Source organism: Lithobates pipiens, unplaced genomic scaffold (assembly GCF_037356315.1).
Source record: "Lithobates pipiens isolate NorthernLeopardFrog02 unplaced genomic scaffold, aLitPip1_a1.2 Scaffold_3, whole genome shotgun sequence".
NCBI classification, from domain to species: Eukaryota; Metazoa; Chordata; class Amphibia; order Anura; family Ranidae; genus Lithobates; species Lithobates pipiens.
Genome location: NW_027507790.1, coordinates 284,799,475 through 284,820,735, shown reverse-complemented (window position 1 = coordinate 284,820,735; position 21,261 = coordinate 284,799,475). Strand labels below are relative to the sequence as shown.

Here is a 21,261-nt window from a genome sequence, read left to right as displayed (position 1 = left end):
AGTTTCCGGCTTTAGGCTGATAGCGCCCAGCATTTTGTGGATGTTGTCAGTTCTCCCAGTTTTCTCCCGTAAAACTACTCAATCCACCTACCTTCCAATCTCCACATAGTAATAGCTAATCAATCTGTAGTCCCAAGACAAGGAGTAGGAGGGCTAATTACTGTCCATGAGATAACATGGGAAGTGTGTAAAGGACACGTAACAGCTAATGTGATTTCTAAAGCAGGCCACAGATGGTTTGAATGTTGATTCAAACTATGTATGGGCAGGCTGAATGTACCCAAGTTGATTGATGACGCAGGCTGAATGTACCCAAGTTGATCAATCGATCAACTTGGGTGTAACCAGCCTGTCGGATGTTATAGCCGCTAGCAATAATCACTGTGCCTCCCCAAGCCCCCGCCGGGAGAACACAATGGCTCAACAGGAGGGATTCCCCTGTCAACACTGTCTGTGGTTGCAGGAAAGAAATTTCACAGCCTATGGCCGGCCTAACACGAACAACAGGAATTGTTTGCATTTTTAGCAAAACACTTTTACATTATTAAGCAAATAAGAGATGTTTATTGTTAGGGTTTACATACAATTCCAATCAGCCAAAACTATTTTTTTCAATAGAGTGGGGTGTTGAAGGGGTTGTAATCCCTCAATTAAAAAAAAAAAATACTTACCGGCTCTGTGCAATGCTTTATCACAAAGCAGCCCCAATCCTCTTCTTCTAGAGTCCCCCTGTCGGCACTCCAAGCCTCTTCTATTCTTCAGGCGCCCCCACAGAAACCTTTCCATGGGGGCACCCGCACAGGCTTGCTCCTGAGTTACGCTACTGCTGCGTCTATAGACACAGACAGCAGCGGAACAGCTTTTGATTGACAGCAGCGGGAGCCAATGGCACCTGCTGCTATCAATCTGTCCAATGAGGAGTGCGACAGCTGCTGGAGCTGCTGAGCTTGTGCGCATTGCTGGATCGGATCAGCCTCAGGTAAGAAAAGGGGGGGGGGGGGTCTGGGAGGGAGCTGCAGCACAGAAGGTTTTTTACCTTAATGCATGGAATGTATTACGGTGAAAAACATTACGGCTTTACAACCACTTTAACACAATGGTCTTTTTTTTTTTGCTGTCTATGTCCCCAATACCCACACCATGTCTCCAACAGAGAGAAAACCTGACAGTGATTTAATCCTCTACATTTGCATTCATTGGAGGGATTTCTCCTTGTCTCCCGGCTGCCCCTGGAATCTCTTATCAAGAGGACACAAAAGAAAAGGAAAGCCTACTTACCCTGGAATAGGGTCTAACCCTTACTGCTCTGTCAAAAGCAAAGAGACCACTTCATGTGAAATTTGTCATCTGTCATCATATAAAATAAATGTTTGCATACTAATGACAGGGCTATATGGTTATTCCTAATACCTGCAAAGCCTTGTGGGCCAGTGCCCAGGGCAGCAGGGCAGGAGAGGGGAGTACCAACCCTCAACATTTTCTGACAGTGATATATTTTCCCTTATTTTCCTTCCTTCTTCTAGTCACTTCTCATGGTTACATTCGGCAAGAGAAGTGTAGAGGGAAGGGGTGGTGACAGGGTCACTTTAAGTTGGCCAAGCATACTACAATCCAAATAGATAATTCTTTACCCTTTGCCTTTAAAATGACCAAAACTATAATATAGGGGAAAAGAACGGAGATCCGTACTCTGAGCAATCTCTGGAAGCTGCCATAAGTATGGCTACCTATAGAAATAAATGGGGCATGTGTAGAATGAAACAGATCTGGATAGGTCCGTGTTGGTGGTAAAATTGCTGCATCAAGGCCAATGGTAAGTAGAAGCCCAGACCTCCTGTAGGGACTGGGGGGCTTATGTGAGGACAACCTCCCCATAAGTGAAGTTCTCCTTTAAGGATCAGATTTTAACATGCATGGTCAGCTGTAGAGGCTCAAAGCAGAGGTTAGGATTTTCTCAGCATCCAATCAGAATGTAAAAGCACGATATTCATTGTAATACAGTCAGAGAGAATGTGCTGATTTGTTTTGTTGGTTATATATTATTAGCGATTTAGAAGTGGCTTCCCAAGGAGTTTGATTACTGAAGAGTTTGATTACATAGGAGAGCACAAAGCAGCCTTAATCTGACAGTGATCTATCCATCCATTCATATACAGCTCAGCTCTAAGCACAATGGATCCTTGATTATCCGCGCTAATGGCGCTGAATAGTCGATAAGCACCGTTTATAAAAATTACGTTTTTAATTACCGAGAAATACTACAAACAGCTCTTCAAATCTAAATGAATTCAAGGAGAAAAAAGTTATTTCCCCACACATAAATGCCCGTGATTAACAGACAATGGCCAATTTTGTTTTAATACAATCTGTCTACAAATTAAGTGTATTTTACTAACAAGCTATGTTAGTTTATATTAGGAGGGTTATAAAAGGGAATCCAAAAACAAACAAACATGCAAAAAGTTACATTATGTATACAAAAGAGCTGCTGGTAACAGTTACAGATTTATATGAACATGAACTGAGCTGGTTCTGGAATGTAAGTATTAAGGGCGCTTTCACATTGAGGCGCTGGCCGCGTTGGCAGTAAATCGGCGCTAGTTTTAGTGGCGCTTTACCATCGTTTGAGCGTTGCTTTTCGGCCGCTAGCAGGACGCTTTTAACCAGCCACTAGCTGCCAATTAAAAGTGCCCACAAAGTACCGCTACCGAAGCACTTTGCAGACGCTTTGGCAGCGCTGACCATTGATTTCAATGGCAGGGGCTTTTTGGGAACGCTGTGTTCACCACTCCTAAACCGCCCCAAAGATGCTTCTTGCAGGACTTTTTTCCAGAGTTTCCAGAGTTCTAAAGAGTTTTGATCCTGCCATTAGATCCAGTTATAACTTCCTACACACTGCCCTCTGCACTGCCTCACTCCCATTTACTTCCCCATGCACTTGCAGGTCACCTCCCCATCCCCAAAGTATAATGTACCCTGTGTGCACGCCCTCACTCCCATTTACTTCCCCCATCCCCACTTGCAGGTCACCTTTCCAACCCAAAAGTATAATCCACCATGCCCTGTGCACTCCCTCACTCCCATTTACTTCCCCAGCCCCACTTGTAGGTCACCTCCCCAACCCCAAAGTATAATGCACCCTGCCTTGTGCACTCTCTCACTCCCTATTACTTCCCCATCCCCATTCACAGGTCACCTCCCAATCCCCAAAGTATAATGTACCCTGCCCTGTGCACACCCTCACTCCCATTTACTTCCCCATCCCCACTTGCAGGTCACCTTTCCAACCGTAAAGTATAATGCACCCTGCCCTGTGCACTCTCTCACTCCCTATTACTTCCCCATCCCCATTCACAGGTCACCTCCCAATCCCCAAAGTATAATGTACCCTGCCCTGTGCACACCCTCACTCCCATTTACTTCCCCATCCCCACTTGCAGGTCACCTTTCCAACCGTAAAGTATAATGCACCATGCCCTGTGCACTCCCTCACTCCCATTTACTTCCCCAGCCCCACTTGTAGGTCACCTTCCCAACCCCAAAGTATAATGCACCCTGCCTTGTGCACTCTCTCACTCCCTATTACTTCCCCATCCCCATTCACAGGTCACCTCCCAATCCCCAAAGTATAATGTACCCTGCCCTGTGCACACCCTCACTCCCATTTACTTCCCCATCCCCACTTGCAGGTCACCTTTCCAACCGTAAAGTATAATGCACCCTGCCCTGTGCACTCCCTCACTCCCATTTACTTCCCCATCCCCACTTGTAGGCCACCTCCCCATTAATAATGCACCCTGCCCTGTGCACATTCTCACTCCCATTTACTTCCCCATCCCCATTCACAGGTCACCTCCCAATCCCCAAAGTATAATGTACCCTGCCCTGTGCACACCCTCACTCCCATTTACTTCCCCCATCCCCAATTGCAGGTCACCTTTCCAACCCCAAAGTATAATGCACCATGCCCTGTGCACTCCCTCACTCCCATTTACTTCCCCATCCCCACTTGTAGGTCACCTCCCCATCCCCATTAATAATGCACCCTGCCCTGTGCACATTCTCACTCCCTATTACTTCCCCATCCCCATTCGCAGGTCACCTTCCCATCCCCAAAGTATAATGCACCATACCCTGTGCACTCCCTCACTCCCTATTACTTCCCCAACCCCACTCACAGTCTGGCATTACAGCCAATAGAGTTTACCTTTTTTTCATTTTTTTAATTATATTTTAAAGTTGCACTTCTGTTTGTCAAAAAGCAATATTTTTGCTTGTTTATGAAACTTGATTTTATTTAATGGCTAAATCTGTCTTTAGTGCATGTTCAAACCTTAATACCATAAATAATATGTTATTAGATTTTTACTCCAGGAGTATATAATGAGTTTGGAAATTCTTTAGAGAAATGCTTAAATAATGCATTACAATGTAACTAAACCCATTTGATTTAAGTCAATTAAAATGTACTGGAGATTTTAGTCGACTATGACAAAAATATTTTCATCTACAAAATTAACACTGCCCTGAAAGTTGTTTAATTTGTCTCAACCCTTTACCTTGCATTTTTTGCTGGACAGCTTGGTATGCGTGCAAATGTGGAGCAAATATAAATAAGGGGATTTAAAAAAAAAAAGAAAAGGGAATTAATTCACTGAATACTATCATTCCAGGTATTAAGCGCATACATATAAAGGATAACAATAGTTTTTGGAATAGTTGACCTGTATGTCCCACCCCCTCCTGTTGTTAAGCCCCACCCCTTCTTTCAACTGTTAAATATCAGAGCTCTTTGTGCCAACTAAAGTTCTACCATTTGAAGGGTGATGGACAGGGGGCGGGGCTTAGAAAAGGGAGGGGTGTGGCTTCATCTTGACTTGGACAGAGTTCAAGACCTCAATGTACAACCTGGGCTTTGGATCAAAAAGACACCACTGCACTACTAGGATTGATTAGATCAGGGGTCTCCAAACTTTCCAAACAGTGGGTTAGTTTACTGTCTTTCAGGATTTAGGGGGGCCAGACTGTGGCCCTTGAAAGTAGAAAATGCCCTATTATTGGTTTTAGTGGGAGGAATAGTGCCCCATCAATGTTGTCAGTAGGAGCAATAGTGCCTAATAATAGGTGTAAGTTGGAGGAATGGTTCACCAAGGGACGGATAAAGGCAAGCAAAGGGCCGCATCCAGCCCCAGGGGCCACAGTTTCTGGATTAAATAAATAACATAGGGACTTTATGAATCACAAGCTGAAATCTCAGAAGGCAAGAATACATTTGTGGACTTTTTGGGCTGTTACATAATGCCCCAGGCTGTATAGACATTAAGACGGCCCTTGCCTGGGCAAATGGTAAGATGGTCAGCTGGTGCCTCCCCAAGAATTACAAGCAGTAATTTACCATCCCTAAATGCAAGCATGTGCGTATAGAATCCATGAGGACCTTCTCTGTGAATTGGCAGGTGAGTGTTCCCTTTTCTATGTAGAGAAGGTCACTCCCACAGAAATTTCTAAACAGTTGGTCCAGATGAAAAATGAATGCACTGTATACTTAATGTCCTTGTGTTCTGGTCATTTCATTTTAAAGCAGCCTAAGCACATGGGTCATTACAAGGAAGAAGCCGATGAGCAGGTGAGCTAAGCAAATTTGCAGAAAATTCACTGCAATCAAGCGCAGGTGTCTGAACTTTACATACATTTTCATAGATTCACAAAGCCTCATCCCAGTGAACTGATGAAAGCTCATGTACTGGATGGTCCACACAGTGTTAGGGTCTGTTTACTAGGCTTAGTATACCTGTTAATGATTAGCATTGCTGCTTTGCAGCATTAGAGTCTGGGTCTAAATCTACCTACAGCACTCTATCTTTGGAGGCTGTATGAGCTCTTTAGGGCTTTAATTGCCATTAAAAATCCAAAACATGCTGACTATTTCTAAGGTTTCTCCCTGTACCTTTTTGGATCTACATAGAGGAATATTTAGTATGGCTAACTGTAGGACTTGGTACCTTTGTGTGGCCTTGGGGTCTCAGGTAGTATCTGCATGGGGTTTGTATGGTCCCCCTAGACTGGTGTGGGATTCCCTGGGCATTCCTCCCATGGTAAACACAAATGACTGAAGCTTGTGTGATTTGGGGACAAGGATGTGTATGCTCCCTAGACTGATGTGACTGTTTCTGTGAGTGGACTATGTGTGGATACAATTTAAATACGTTTATATTATTATAGGCAATTATTGATGGTATTATTTATTGTTAGTTGTTGCAGCATCTGTTTTGTTGCATTATCTGAATAGCTAGTTTTACACTATTAGTAAACAAATCTTTGTATATATATATATATATATATATATATATGTGTGTACAAAATGTGTATTTATACAGTAAATCTATCCATCGATCTATCCATCTATCCATCTATATATATATTCTGCATGTGTATCTCTCTCTCTCTCTGTATATCTCTCTCTTTTTATATATATAGATAGATAGATAGATAGATAGATAGATAGATAGATAGATAGATAGATAGATAGATAGATAGATAGAAAGATAGATTATAGAAATCCAGTATGGTGTGCTTACATCTACATGAATTACACCTTGCCTACACTAAACATACTAAACATCACCTCCATCACACTCATTATGAAAGCAGACAGAGCATGCACAGTGTGACAGATGGATGTGATGCAGACACACTTGCACACTTTTGCTCACTCTCTACTACTAGGCTCACCTATGATTCCTGGCATCTGTCATCATTCATATGTAGTATCATGCTGCACAACATACCGGACCCATCATCAGCAGATGGACATCACATTGCCCAGACAGGGACTAGGACTACAACATCACGATGTGAACTGTAGCATTGCATGCTTTGCTGTACACACACGCTGCGAAACATCCCGCACTGACAACGCTCCCTGCGACACTGTTGCACATCCCCCCCCCCCCATCATCTTCCAGCTGTCATCCCCCATCTGCCCCCCATTAACAGTGCCAGCTTGCCAACCTCCACTAGCCCCTGATTGCCCTGTACTGCCAGCAGTCCTTACTAACTTCTAACATTCTGCATGCCCTGTAAACTCTCAGCAAGCCATCCCTATGAAACAGTCCCTAACAATATGCAGCCTTCCCAATCAATACAGCACTTTATATCAGGTCTTATCCAACAGTCCCTGTGTGCCCTGAATGAGTCCCTAGAAAGGACTCCACTTGGATGGCCAGTCTCCATCAGTAGCCTGCCCTGCTTCATTCTGCACCATCAGTCCCTGTGTCAGTGTCCCTGGTCCTAATGTCAGTCTCAGCATCCCAGACTGTCCCTGCCTTGTCCCCTCTGCCAGTCCCTGCCTTGTCCCCTCTGCCAGTCCCTGCCAGCCCTACCTGCAGTCCAGGTGAGTGGTGATCTCCGGTCCAGCGGAGTGGCAGAGATGCTGGAGTCACCCCGGGGCTGCTCTCCTTCATCTCAGTGCTGGGATTAGGAGAATTCCCTCCTCCCTCCCATCCCTTCCCCTCCCTTCTCTTCAGTCTCACTCACTCCCTTCTCATCTCTTAATCGCTCTGCAGGAGGAGGGACCTGGAAGAGGCTGCAACACTGGAGCCTGGGAGGGGGGATCAAAGTGCTACTGGGGGCATTAACCCCTACACTGCACCACTGGAGCCACAGAAAGGGGAACAGGGGATTAACTATTGCACTACAGGATGAAATGATTAACCACTGCACTGCAGTGAGAAGCAAGAAGGGAGAGCATGAGTGTATTAACTATAGCACTGCAGCCAAATAAAGGGTCCCAGCAGGCATGCAACAGGGGCCAAGAAGAGACAATTAACTATTTCCATGCAGACAATTACAGGGTGAAATGGTTAACCACTGCACTGCAGAGAGAAACAAAAAGGGATAGCATTAATGTATTGCATTGCACTGCAGCACTGGAGCCACATAAAGGGACCAATGCAAACATGCAATAGGGGGACAGGTACTGTGTATTAACCATTGCACTGCAGCACTGGTGCCACATAAAGGGACCAATGCAGGCATGCAATAGGGGGACAGGTACTGTGTATTAACCATTGCATTGCAGCACTGGTGCCACATAAAGGGACCTATGCAGGCATGCAGTAGGGAACAGGAACTGTGTATTAACTATTGCACTGCAGCCAAAGGAATAGGATGAGGGTATTAATCTCTGAACTGCAGCACTGGAGCCAGGAAAGGAGAACACTGCTGGCATGCAAATAGGGGACAGGTACTGTGTATCAAGCATTGCACGCCAGCACTGGAGTCACATAAAGAGACGCCTGTAGGCATGTAACAGGGGCAGGCAGTGTGTATTAACCATTGCACTGGAGCCAGATACAGGGAACAGAGTGAAATTATTAACCACTGCAGCGCAGTGAGAGAGAGAAGCAAGAAAAGAAAGCAGTGGAATAACCATTGCACTGAAACATTTAATCCAAGATTAAGGGACCACTGTAGAGATGTGTAACAGGGACCAGACAGGGTAGATTAACCATTGTACTGCAGTCGGATGCCAGGAATAGGGTGAGAGAATTAACTCTGCACTGCAGCACTGGAGCCAGATAAAGGGACCACTGCAAGCATGCAGCAGGGGACAGGCGGTGTGCATTAACCTCTGCACTGCAGCACTGGAGCCAGATAAAGGGAACAAGGAGAAATTATTAACCATTTCACAGCAAAGAGATGGGGATAGCATGAGTGTATTATCCCTAGCACTGCAGCACTGGATCTACAAATTATGAATATGATGAGAGTATTACATTTAAGAATGCAACACTGGATCTGCATATCATAAATAGAATGGGGTTTATTAAACGCAGGATGTCTGTGATTTATCTATAATACAGTGAATAGAATGAGAATAAAAAACTGTACAGGGGTAGGTGAAACTAATAACCACTGCAGCACCAGAGCCAACCACAAGGCAAAGGGAGAGACAAGTGTCCTATCTTGTATCAGGCCCTAGTCCTGCAGTGTTTGATACTCCCATCCTATTCCCTGTTTAAGCCTCTAGCAGACTTAACCCCCCCCCCCCCTTCCCTATAACAGCTTTCAGTTCTCCTGTATAGGTGAATACCAATCTAACCCTGTATGTGACTCCAGAGCTGCAGTGATTGAGTATACATTTACACTGCAGGACTTGTGGTCAATACAGGGATAGGTTGAAAGTATTTGTCTGCAGCTTAGACTAATACAGGGGCCAGGGTGGGAGTATTAACCTCCACAGTGCAACACTGAAACCAAAAAATGTTGCTTGATTCTTCAATGCTTGACTTTCGAACATTACTATATAGTAAAAACAATCTTTCCAAACTGAGGAGCCCATTAAGGCCCCATCACACTGGGTGTTTAGCCCCAGTGCACGAGGCTCCTGTGTTTAGGTGCACCCAGGGACAATTGCCTGGAACACAAGAAGCCTGCATTCAGGAGCATTATGTCCCTGGATGCCTACTGCCAGTAGGCAGCACAGCCAAATTATTTTCCCTTATATGTTGTCTTCAACCCTTTCTTCGTATCCAAGATACCTGCTTCCACATCTCTGGTTAGTCGGTTACTAAACTGTAATTAAGTGCCTGTTTTTTAATGAAGAAATTGTTTGTTTTCTGAATAGCTGTATACATATAAATATTTTGTACTCATTGTATTCTTTGAATTGCAGATACCATAAACGTCTATACAACTTTCTCCTGATGAAGAGGGATGACGTATAATCTTGAAACGCGTAGAGTTTCACTCTGTGTATTTCATGTGGATTTATACCATTGAACTTGTTATACTTGTGATACAAGCTACTTATGTATCTATGTTTTTAGAATTTGTACTGTTAAACTCATATTAATTCTTATATCAATTGCCTATATACACAATTATTGGAGTCATTGCCTTTCAAAGTCCCACCAGAGGGTCCTTTTTTTCTTTTTCTAGTCTTCAAGAAAGAAACAACAAAACTTTCCATCACAACCTTTATGTGGCAGGGAAATTCTCCGGGTTATTATGTTTAGAATTACTGGTTTGTACAGATCTTTTGTCATGCTACATGAAGCACATGCTGCTAAACCTCAGCTCAGGATATAGTCAGCGATAAAATTTCTTACACAATTCTGAACTCATCTGAGTGTACATAAAGAAGCCATCATCATTTAAAATACTGCCTTTATTTCTAGTATATTTCAGTAGGGTGGACTGACTCTTGTTCTTTAAAGGGTCAGTCCTTCCACAGTTTGTATCACTTTGTTTTTGACAGATGGTGGAAAGTAAACCTTCTAGGAGGGTCAATTCTATTTTTCTTGGTCCACCAAGTTACATTGGTGCGGGTGTTCCCAGGTCAGGACCCCTTTATTCTTCTTGGACATTTTTTATTTATTTTACACAATGGAAAATGAGGACTGAAGTTTCTAAAGGTGGACACCTACAATACAAGGCCGGCAGAAACAGATGCATGAGCTGGGCAGGGAGATCTTTTTGAATGGATGGGTAATAGTGGGTAAATGAATGAAAGGTCCCCCTCCTCCATTCATAGATAGCTTTTCATTCACAGAAACTACAGCTCTGCGGGGAGGGGATTGCAGGGCGAAAAATTTGAACTAAAGCAGTAGCCATCGGCACAGGGGACAGTTCACATTGATGGTAAGTTTTGTCCTTTGCACTAACTAAAAAAAAAGAAATGCCTAAACTTAAGTAGTACTTAAAGTGGATACGTACTTATTTTCGTTGATGATGCTGGCTATAATTATGTGTTTTTTCCACAACTGGAACTCAGCTGGTATACGTCTAAGGTTTTCCATTCATGGAGGTTTATTGAGGAGCGCAGAGTACAAATTATCATATCATTGGCTTTCTGAACTTTTATTGGTTAAGAACCTCAGATAAAGCCTTTGCATTTCAGGGGGGAAAGGCCTCCCCGTTCTTTGGGGCTTGAGCAATGGATAGTAATTAAATCATGATGAAATACACTTGAGAATATAAATTAAGGCTTGATAGGGACATGAGTCTCCCATCGGCATCAAAAATATCTGTTCTTAGTGCTGTTAGGAGACGCTGGTTGCTATCAAGCCTTAATTTACATCCTCAAGTATTTCACAATAGTTTTTAACCAATACAGAACTCAATATATTTAAAATGACAAAGTAATTTGTAAAAGTTGCTCCTGAATACACATCCGAGAGTCTTTTTGTGTGAGGCAGAGAGGTAGCAGCCAAGACCAGACTATTATTGTTTCACCGTGGATCTGCTTCCCTGAAGGAAAATGCTCTACACTGTATAATAGACATGCGCACACTTGAAATATTATGTTTCAGGAATTTAGTTTTCATCCGAAAAATACATTTATTTAGTTACTCCCGGAATTTGTTTTTATTTATTTAGTTTTGTTAAAAAATGCATTTGTCCGAAAATCCGAAAAAATTAATGCTGAATCTGTCATTGAGGGCTTTTGGTGTCTGTTGAATGTTCTAAGAAGATTCGACGGAGCGGCTAAATTGTACGACGCCGCAATCGTACATTTCCGGTTGAATGTTCCGCCTACAAGCTATAGTAGAATTCTAATGTTGTATCACACTAGTAAACCAACATTAGAATTCTTCTATAGCCTATGGGCAGAACATTTGACCATAAATGTGCGCTTGCAGCGTCTGCTTCGTCGAATCTTCATGTCAAATCTTTTCTCTCTGTGTTGAATAATTTTGGACTAATAGAGATAGATTAGGCACATTCGACCTTTTTTGCTATTGTCTCTATAATGTTGAATCTTTTCTCTCTATGTAGAATAATCATGAACTAGTAGAGCTAAGGTTAGGCACATTCGACCACAGGTTCGATGGACACAGATCGCTATTGTCAACGTCATGTCGAATCTCCTATCTATATCGAACTGTTGTTGCAACAAAAAACGAAAACAAAGCATTTGTTTATGTCAGATCTTTCGGTTTTCAGATTCTGCACGTTCGTTATCGTTTTTGTTAAAACGATAACGAAAATACGTGAAATTCGGACGAAAATGAATGCAAATATCTAATATCCATTACAACCAGTTCACACTTCTATGGGTCCAACATGAATACACACATCAGACATGACATCTAAGTTATCCAGGAAACAATGTTGCTTTGCTGGATTCTGAAAATCTACAATCAGCAGAATTCTTATTAGGACTGTAACCTCTTGGCACATGCTCATCTGCTGGGCAATTTCCCTTTATTCTCTCAGTGTGCAAGTTTGTATTTTGTCAGGGTTATTCTCACAGCCAGAAACTAAAGTTAATAGTAGTAGAGTTGGCAGCAAAAGATGAATGGCGCTCAGTAGATATAAGTGTTGATCTAAACACATGTGCACATATTCATTCTTCTTCATTGAGGAAGGGCCATGTTTAATGCAGGGCAAATGGGGCAGCAGCCCCAGACCCAGTCATTGTAGTGGGGCCCAAAGGGCCCAAGGGAGGGAAAGGGTCCTGGGTAATGATGGGGGTAGTATGGGAGTGGGTTCCTGTGTAAAGATGGGGGTAGTATGGTAGTAGCCTCCGATAGTGTAAAACCTTCACACACTTTTATTCTCATAAAACTTCACTACATTACACTCACATGTGGGATATCAGAAGCACCCCATAAATAAATGCACAGCACTCCAAAACATTAGTGGCTGGATAATGGAAGGCCACGGCAGACCCAGGGCTCACGAGATTGCAAGATGTCAGCTATCTAGCTCACCCCTCCTCGTCCCAGCTCCCGCTAGCAGCCAATCGGTGTATACTGGTCAGTGTTCCGTGTCTACCTCAGAAGATCGCCACGTAGCCATTCACCCAACATGTTTCGTCATAAACTTGACTTAATCATTGGCTGCTAGCGGGAGCTGGGAGGAGGAGGGGTTGAGCTGGATAGGCTAGATTCACAGACACGGCGGTGTGGTGGAGGAGCGTTCCTGGAAAAAGATTTTTTGGATTATCACTATGAGTGATTCACTGGTCATCATCTAATGAACATTTTCTGTTGGTGTTATTGAAATTGGACACTTTATTTATATTTATTTATTTAGTATTTTTTGGAATCACTCATTTCACACGGTGTTTACACTTTAGTTTAAATTGCTACATTTCACTGTCACTTTTTGTTATCTGTATTAACTTATTGGAAACATTTGTGTTCACAGTGTGTGCTATTGGCACATTCACCTAGTATTTAGCGCCGCTCATTCTACACTGTCTGTTAGGTTACTTTTTTGTTGACTGTGTATTATTGAGAAATTTCCCCTTCCTCTCTCTGTCCCAGAGACATAAAGGGAAGTTAGAGGAAATCTCCTAAAGTAAAGGAATTTCTCTGTTGGACATTGGTCCCCAGATCAAGTGTTCCCCCTTGTAAGATCTCTCCTTACTTAGTTTTCTAGGGACAGCTCTGAGATGTTGGATACATAGAGGAGCAAATCCCCCAGTGGGGATACAGACAGAAATAAAAATCTAACTAATTTACATTGTCCCTTATATTTCTGTGGTTACATAGTAGGTGAGGTTAAAAAAAAAAACACAAGTCCAACCTATGTCTGTGATTATATGTCAGTATTACATTGTATATCCCTGTATGTTGTGGTCGTTCAGGTACTTATCTAATATTTTTTTTAAACTATCGATGCCCCCCGCTGAGAACACCGCCTGTGGAAGGAAATTCCACATCCTGGCTGCTCTTACAGTAAAGAACCCTCTATGTAGTTTAAGGTTAAACCTCTTTTCTTCTAATTTTATTGAGTGGCCATGTGTCTTGTTAAACTCCCTTCCTCCAAAAAAGTTTTATCCCTATTGTGGGGTCACCAGTATGGTATTTATAAATTGAAATAATATCCCCTCTCAAACGTCTCTTCTCGCAACCTTCCCTCATAACTAATATCCTCCAGACCATTTATTAGCTTAGTTGCTCTTCTTTGTAGTCGCTCCATTTCCAGTACATCCTTCCTGAGGACTGGTGCCCAGAACTGGACAGTATACTCCAGGTGCGGCCGGACCAGAGTCTTGTAGAGGGGAGAATTATCGTTTTATCTCTGGAGTTGATCCCCTATTTAATGCCAATATTCTGTTTGCTTTGTTAGCAGCAGCTTGGCTTTGCTGAGCCCATCATCTACTAGGACCCCCAGGTCCTTCTCCATCCTAGATTCCCCCAGAGGTTCTCCCACACAGTCTATAGATTGCATTCATATTTTTGCCATCCAAATGCATTATTTTACATTTTTCTACCTTAAACCTCACTTACCATGTAGTCCCCCCCCCCACCCCATTAATTTGTTCAGATCTTTTTGCAAGGTTTCCACATCCTGCAGAGAAGTTATTGACCTGCTTAGCTTAGTATCGTCCGCAAGTACAGAGATTGAGCTGTTTACTCCATCCCCATCCTCCAGGTCGTTTATGAATAAAATAAATAGGATTGGTCCCAGCACAGAACCCTGAGGGGCCCCACTACCCACCTCTCACCATTCTGAGTACTCCCCATTTATCACCACTCTCTGAACTCGCCCTTGTAGCCAGTTTTCAATCCATGTACTCTCACCCTATGGTCCATGTCAACCGACCTTATTTTGTACAGTAAGGCCCCTTTCACACTAACGTCCCGTTCAGGCCCGCCTGTCAGTTTTTCAGGCGGACCTGAACGGGTGCTCCATAGAGCTCTATGGAGCGTCGGATGTCAGCGGTGACATGTCCGCTGACATCCGACCCGCTCCGATCCGAAAAAGTGTGACGGAGGAAAAAGCTATTTTTCCATCCGTCTGCGGATCGGATCGGGTGACGACGGGCACTGCGGTCCGTCGTCATCCGATCTCCCATAGGGGAGAGCGGCGCTGTGACAGGTCCGTCCCTGCACAGTGTGCGGAGACAGACCTGTCATCTCCCTGCTCAGCGGGGATCGGCGGAGTGATCCCCGCTGAGCAAACGGATATCCACGGGGCGGATCAGAACTGATCCGCCCCGTGTGAAAGTACCCTAATTGTTTATGGGTAACTGTATCAAATGCTTTTGCAAAATCTCCTCATAGAAGGTTAGTAGATTGGTTTGGCAAGAAAGATTCTTCATGAATCCATGCTGATTACTGCTAATGATACCGTTCTCATTACTGAAATCTTGTATATAGTCCCTTATCATCCCCTCCAAGAGCATGCATACTATTGATGTTAGGCTGTGGTCTGTAATTCCCAGGGATGTATTTTGGGCCCTATTTAAATATTGGTGCTACATTGGCTTTTCTCCAATCAGCTGGTACCATTCCAGGCAGTAGACTGTCAGTAAAAATTAGGAACAATGGTCTGGCAATTACTTGACTAAGTTCCCTAAGTACCCTCAGATGCAAACCATCTGGTCAGGGTGATTTATTCATGTTAAGTTTCCCAAGTCTAATTTTAATTATGTTCTCTGTTAACCATGGAGGTGCTTCCTGTGATGTGTCATGAGGATAAACACTGCAGTTTTGGTTACTGAAGCCCCCCGATTCCCTTGTGAAGACTGAGGAGAAGAATAAATTCAATACCTTTGCCATCTCCCCATCCTTTGTAACCAGATGTCCTTCCTCATTCTTTATGGGGCCAATATGGTCTGTCGTCCATTCTTTACTGTTTACATACTTAATAAATTTATTGGGATTATTTTTGCCTTCTCCATTGCTTTTATATGCATTTTTACATTGTAGTTAAGCCATCCAGGACTTTTGTTCTTGCTCTTTTAAACTTTTGTTCTTTTGCTCTTTTATTACCCAGTGGGATGCATTGGCTAATGCCCTTATTTAATATGCTCTTAAAGCAAACCCGTCTCTCCTCTGTGTTCTTTGTTCCTAAGATTTTATCCTAATTTATGCCTTCTAACAAGGTTCATAGTTTAGGTAAGTTGGCTCTTTTGAAATTCAATGTCTTTGTATTCCCCTTATGTGTCCTATTTGTGTGATTTATACTGAAGCCAATTGACCTGTGATCGCTGTTAGCTAAATTGCCCCGTATTTCTATGTCTGTGATCAGGTCTGTATTGTTGGTAATCAGTAGATCCAGTAATGCTTTATTTCTAGTTGGTCCGTCTACCATCTGAACCATGAAATTGCCCTGCAAAACATTTAGGAACTGGTGAGCCTTAGACAAATGCGTGGTTCTCTCCGCCCAGTCTATGTCTGGATAATTTAAATCCCCCATTATTGATAACATCCTTGCTGCTAATCCAACTTGTGATAGGAGATCCGTCTCCCCCTCCTCCCTCAGGTTAGGGAGCCTATAGCATACTCCCAGTATTATTTTCCCCTTAGCTTCATTCCTTTGTAGCTCTACCCATAAGGATTCCACCTCCTTCCTAGCTCCCTTAGTGAAGTAATGGTTGATGGCACTGTAATTATTTTAATTAAAAAAAATCTAAGTACCTTTTTCCTAATCAATATGCAGCTGTTACATGACAAAGTTGTTTCCCAGCCTGTCTGCAGGGAAACATAAGTAGAAGGCGCTTCTAGTCTTCTGCTGTTGGTCACGTGATAAAAATAAATAAAAAACAGCCTTTGGAATACAGATTAAAAAAAATATATATCAATAAACTGTTTTAAAGTATATATCTGAAATCAAATCTTTATTATTTTGTGGAAATAACATGGTGCTGGTGGTTTTCTGCTAGTCACAGGCCCTCCAATCTGTATCTTAAAATAAAAGCGAGGTGAAGCCTCCATCAATCTGCATGTAATATCCTGCCCCCATTGTGCTTGGTTGGTTAGTGGGCATAAGGGAGGGAATGGGCTGTCATTTACTACAGTGTACACGCCCACATGTGTGACTCTATAGTCACATGGGCTGCTCAGATGTGATAGGAAGGAAATGCTCAGCATAGAATTGCCACCACAGATGCCAAATCCCTAACTGAATTGAGGACATGAACAGAAGGTGGAGATAGAGAGCAGCAGGATCAACCAGGTTTTTTGAGTGAGTATGACAGCATATAATACTGCTTTTATTCATAGTTTTTTATGATGTGGCTTTAGTGACACTTTAAGTCAAAGCTGGTACCCTCAGCAGTCACAAAACCATACAGAAATACCAATGCATTGCTGAAGAAAATATTGACAATTTACTGAACAGCATAAATAAAAAAAATGGAAAATTGTATATTCAGCTTTCCGTAATTTTTGTTTCCTGACGCATCTTTATGGCAGCACACACTGGACTGTGACTCCGCCTCCACAACCTGACAGGATTGGATAGCTATAAAAAGTGAAGCGAGACCCCCCCCCCCCCCCTGTATTCTCTGTATCCATCATCTAAGAATGGGTGGGATTCTGTGCGCCGCCATGAAGATGCGCGAGGAAAGGAAAATTACGGAATGGTGAGTATACAATTTTCCATTTTCCTGAGGCTTTCATGGCAGCACACACTGGGAAATAATTCGCCAGTTGGGTGGGTGCAAAAAATAATGTTTATTCTTTACAATGCTGTAGAATTGGCTCTAACAATGGTTCTGCCAAAGTCTGCCGTTGTTAGGTGAGCAAAGTCTATCTTATAGTGAGAAATGAATGTATGTCTAGATGACCAGGTCGCTACTTTACAGATCGTCTGGTGAAACTCTGCAGTATGTGAAGTCCCCACTGCCCTGGTTGAGTGAGCCCAAATGCCTTCCGGAATTGCCAGCTGACGGTTGGAGTATGCCTTCTTCATAGAGTTGACCAACCAGGATGCAATCGTAGGAGAAGTTGCTGGTTCTATCCCCATGGGGGATTATCAAGAGAGTATCCGACTTTCTGAAGGTAGCTGTAGCTGCCAGATAGCTGATAATAACAGATTTCACATCCAATGCATGGGGTTCGCCTTGATTGTTAGTGAAAGATGGAAGGATGATGTCCTGATTATAATAAAATGAGGATGATATTTTGGGGACGAAATGGTCCGAAGGTCTCAGTACCACTCTATCAGGATAAAGCACCAGATAAGGTTCTGTTATCATTAACGCTTGTAACTCAGAAACTCTTTTCACAGATGTAATGGCGATAAGGAAGGTTAACTTCAAAGTCCAGTTCCATAGAAAGGTTGACTGGACCGAGTAAAAAGGAGGGTTCACTAATGCATCAAGTACTATTGAGAGGTCTCATGCTGGGAATGTCCATTTTTTTCAGAGGTCTGATCTTCAGGCATGCTCTCATGAACTGGATTACTAGGGGGTGTAACGCCAATCTAATGCCTGTTTTTGCAGATTAAGTGTATACATGAATTTTAAGGGTAATTGAGCTTAGCCCTTTATTAATACCTAATTGGAGGAACTCCAAAACTTGCGGGGGTTCTGCTGATATTGGATTTCAGTTCTTTTGTTGGGCCACAGAACAAAACCTTCTCCAAATTTGTGTGTAGATTTTGTAAAAGGGGCAGTTGCCCTGGGCCCTGTCATTGTTTTGGGGCCCCCAAAGCAGCTGCCTCATACTTGCCAACTATCCCAGTTTAAATTCCCTTGTCCCTTGAAATTGTAGTCCTGTGCTGTGTCCTGATATCTCAGTGTGAAGTGCTGCTACTAATGCTGCCCAGCTCTGTCCTATTGTTGTGTACAGATCACTCACCTGCAGACCTGTGTTTACATGTAAATAACCAGCATTCATATGTAAATAGCTTCATCCGAAGGCATAGATTTGTAAATAAATGTGGCATTCATGTGGATATCATGCCCGCTGCAGTGAGCAGTAATACTGTACAGTAATCTCTAGCAACCAACCAAGGAGCAGAAATCATGTAGTGTAACATCTAGCATCTAATCAGCGAGCCATAATGTGTGCTGTATCCTCTAGCAACCAGTCAGTAAGGGATAATGATACACTGTATCTTCTGGCAACCAATTGCAATCGCTGCCTGATCTGATACAGAAAACCGATTTTGAGTCTAGCTTCTATTTATTGTATTATTGTATGTCTCAGAGCAGGTGGAGAGCAAAATTGTATTGGGGGGGGGCCCAAGAAAACGTTTGCCCAACGTCCAATCATTATTAAAGACGGCCCTGAGTAGCCTGAATAAGCGACACACAGAACTAGGGAAATGAAGGGACTCACCAGCAAATTCATTGGGTTCCCAGCACTAGTGACACCCCTGAGCTACACTTTAGATTCTTAAAACAAGAAATCTTAGTTATAGAAAATAATTTTTGGCCCTGTATGTAGTTTTACTTACTCGTTTGAGGAGCTCAGAGCCACAAGAATGACTGCTGGACCTCAGTCTGTAGTTCCTGAGCATACAATATCACAATGTTAGTGACTCGGGCTGTAAAGCACTAAGGGTTGTGTTATTTGATTTTGTTACGTATATTTAGGAGCCCTGATTGGACAGGAGAGCCACTGTCAGACCTCGGGGGTCTCTCAGCTCGGACTCAGATGTTTGATGGAACATTGATTGCTTGCAATACAAATTAAAGTTTAAAAAAATGAACAGAATATAAATATTTTATAAGTAAATCCAGCATGGTTTAGGTCATTTAAGAATGATGGTTCAAATTGTAGCTTAAGTCTAATTGGGACGGGTTCCCTTTAAACACAATAGCTGAGAACTTTGGGAACAATTGGGGTCTCTGTAGATCACAGCCAGTATCTCCTCATCACTAATGTAGCAGCTATCCGTGACTCTCCTCGCTCCCTCATCAGACGGTCCCTGCTCTTTCCTCTCCCTCCACATGGATCTCCGGGTGACTGTGCCATCGGAGATCAATTGGATGGCTTTGTCTTCGCTTGCGTGACTGTCACTGCTTCTCTGAATTACAAATGTGCAAGTCTATAACGGTAGACCGGTGTAATGCGCTTTCTGGTCAATGCGCCTAGCGCTTTGCTTCTCAGATTATTTCCACATAGACAAGAGCAGAGCTGCAATCATCTCCCTTGATAATTGTTAAAATATGGTGGTGTAGCACTAACCACCTAGGGGCTGCAATTGATAGGGTTCCCCCTGCTGCACAGCCAGTCACATAGCATCTTCAACTTTCATCCAGACCAGTGAACAGTCCTTCAGCTTTGTTTTTGTGTTTTATTAGGAGATAATAACTTGCATGGGGATAAGAATTATGGGATGCCCAACTCAACAGTAACAAAAGAACCAGGGACACCTTCCTCCCTATGTACATCTCTGCTTGATCCTTTTTACAGCTCCAATGGATTCCTTTACCTTTAGTAGATAACAGTCAAGTTAGACTTGCAGCGACCCCTTACATGCTAGGAACTCTGTCCTTTGAAAAAGTAGCACGGGTGGTGTGAACTGCATCCTGGAGTGCCTCCAACACCCTTGTAGACACTGGTCCCAGCTCTACCACTGCAGGAAAATGCTACCCCACCTGGCTGCCTTTTCAACAGCCCACCTGGCTGCTTCTTCACCAGTCTAACCAACTGACCCTCTTTTCACCAGTCTACCCAACTGACTCACTGGAGATCTCCTAGGGCAAGGCTAAAGACTGTGGCAATCTCTCACTTGTCAATCCCTGCACTGTGCTGTAGTACTCACACTGTCCTTTCCTTGCTCCCACTGCCAACTTCTTGTATGGTAGGATCCCTCTAGGCCAGCACCTGAGCCCCAGCTCGAAGCCGAGCCCCCCCCCCCCAGACTAGGGGGTGAGCCTCAAGGACCACTACAGCCTCCTCAGCACTGCATCTCCATCTTCCACCCGAGCCTCTGCCCGGCATGATTCAACTCTATTTAAAGGCTCACTTAGTCCCCTGCCAGCCCCACCTACTCGGGATTGGCTATGGGCCCTTAGCCTCCACCCTCTAATTTCTAGAACATTCCAGAACCAGGAGGAGGCACCAGGGAGCTGCCTGTATAAGTTATGCTGCCCTGAACTCTAATAACCTTTACCCAATTACAGACTCACAGGATTAAACATGAGCCAGGGTATAGTTTTCCTACTCTTATACTAGTAGCACACTAGAGGATGCTGCAATGGTAATAGTTCAACAAAAATCTTCAGTGGTCATGATTACTCATGCTAAAAGATATCAGTTGCAATGCTGGTGTTTGACAGTAAATGCTCATTCATCTGAGACACTTCTATATGAACTGCTTGTGTTGGTCTCTTCCATGGTGCTCAAATTGGATAGGTCGGCGTGTGGGAGCCATTTAGGGCTGCAGAGTTACAAATACATTTTACATGTTGAGTTATACCGTAACCAGAAATTAATTTTGCAGTCAAAAATAGTTAATTACTACCCCTCCGAATCCTAAAACCCAAGAGAAATAGATAGCAGCCACATCATGAGTAGAAAAGTCTGCCCCCTGTCAACATGCTGTAGACCTCTGTAAGGG

General features: G+C 43.3%; 1 protein-coding gene across 1 annotated transcript in view; it reads right to left on the bottom strand.

Annotated features, from left to right (window-relative positions):
* The window catches only part of KCND1 (potassium voltage-gated channel subfamily D member 1), a 122,531-nt gene extending 115,021 nt beyond the window's left edge, over positions 1 to 7,510 (bottom strand). Inside the window, exon 1 of the mRNA XM_077463258.1 lies at positions 7,383 to 7,510. The gene's annotated coding sequence lies outside the window, so the exon portion shown is untranslated. The remainder of the gene's footprint in view (positions 1 to 7,382) is intronic.
* Between the last annotated feature and the right edge of the window lie 13,751 nt (positions 7,511 to 21,261).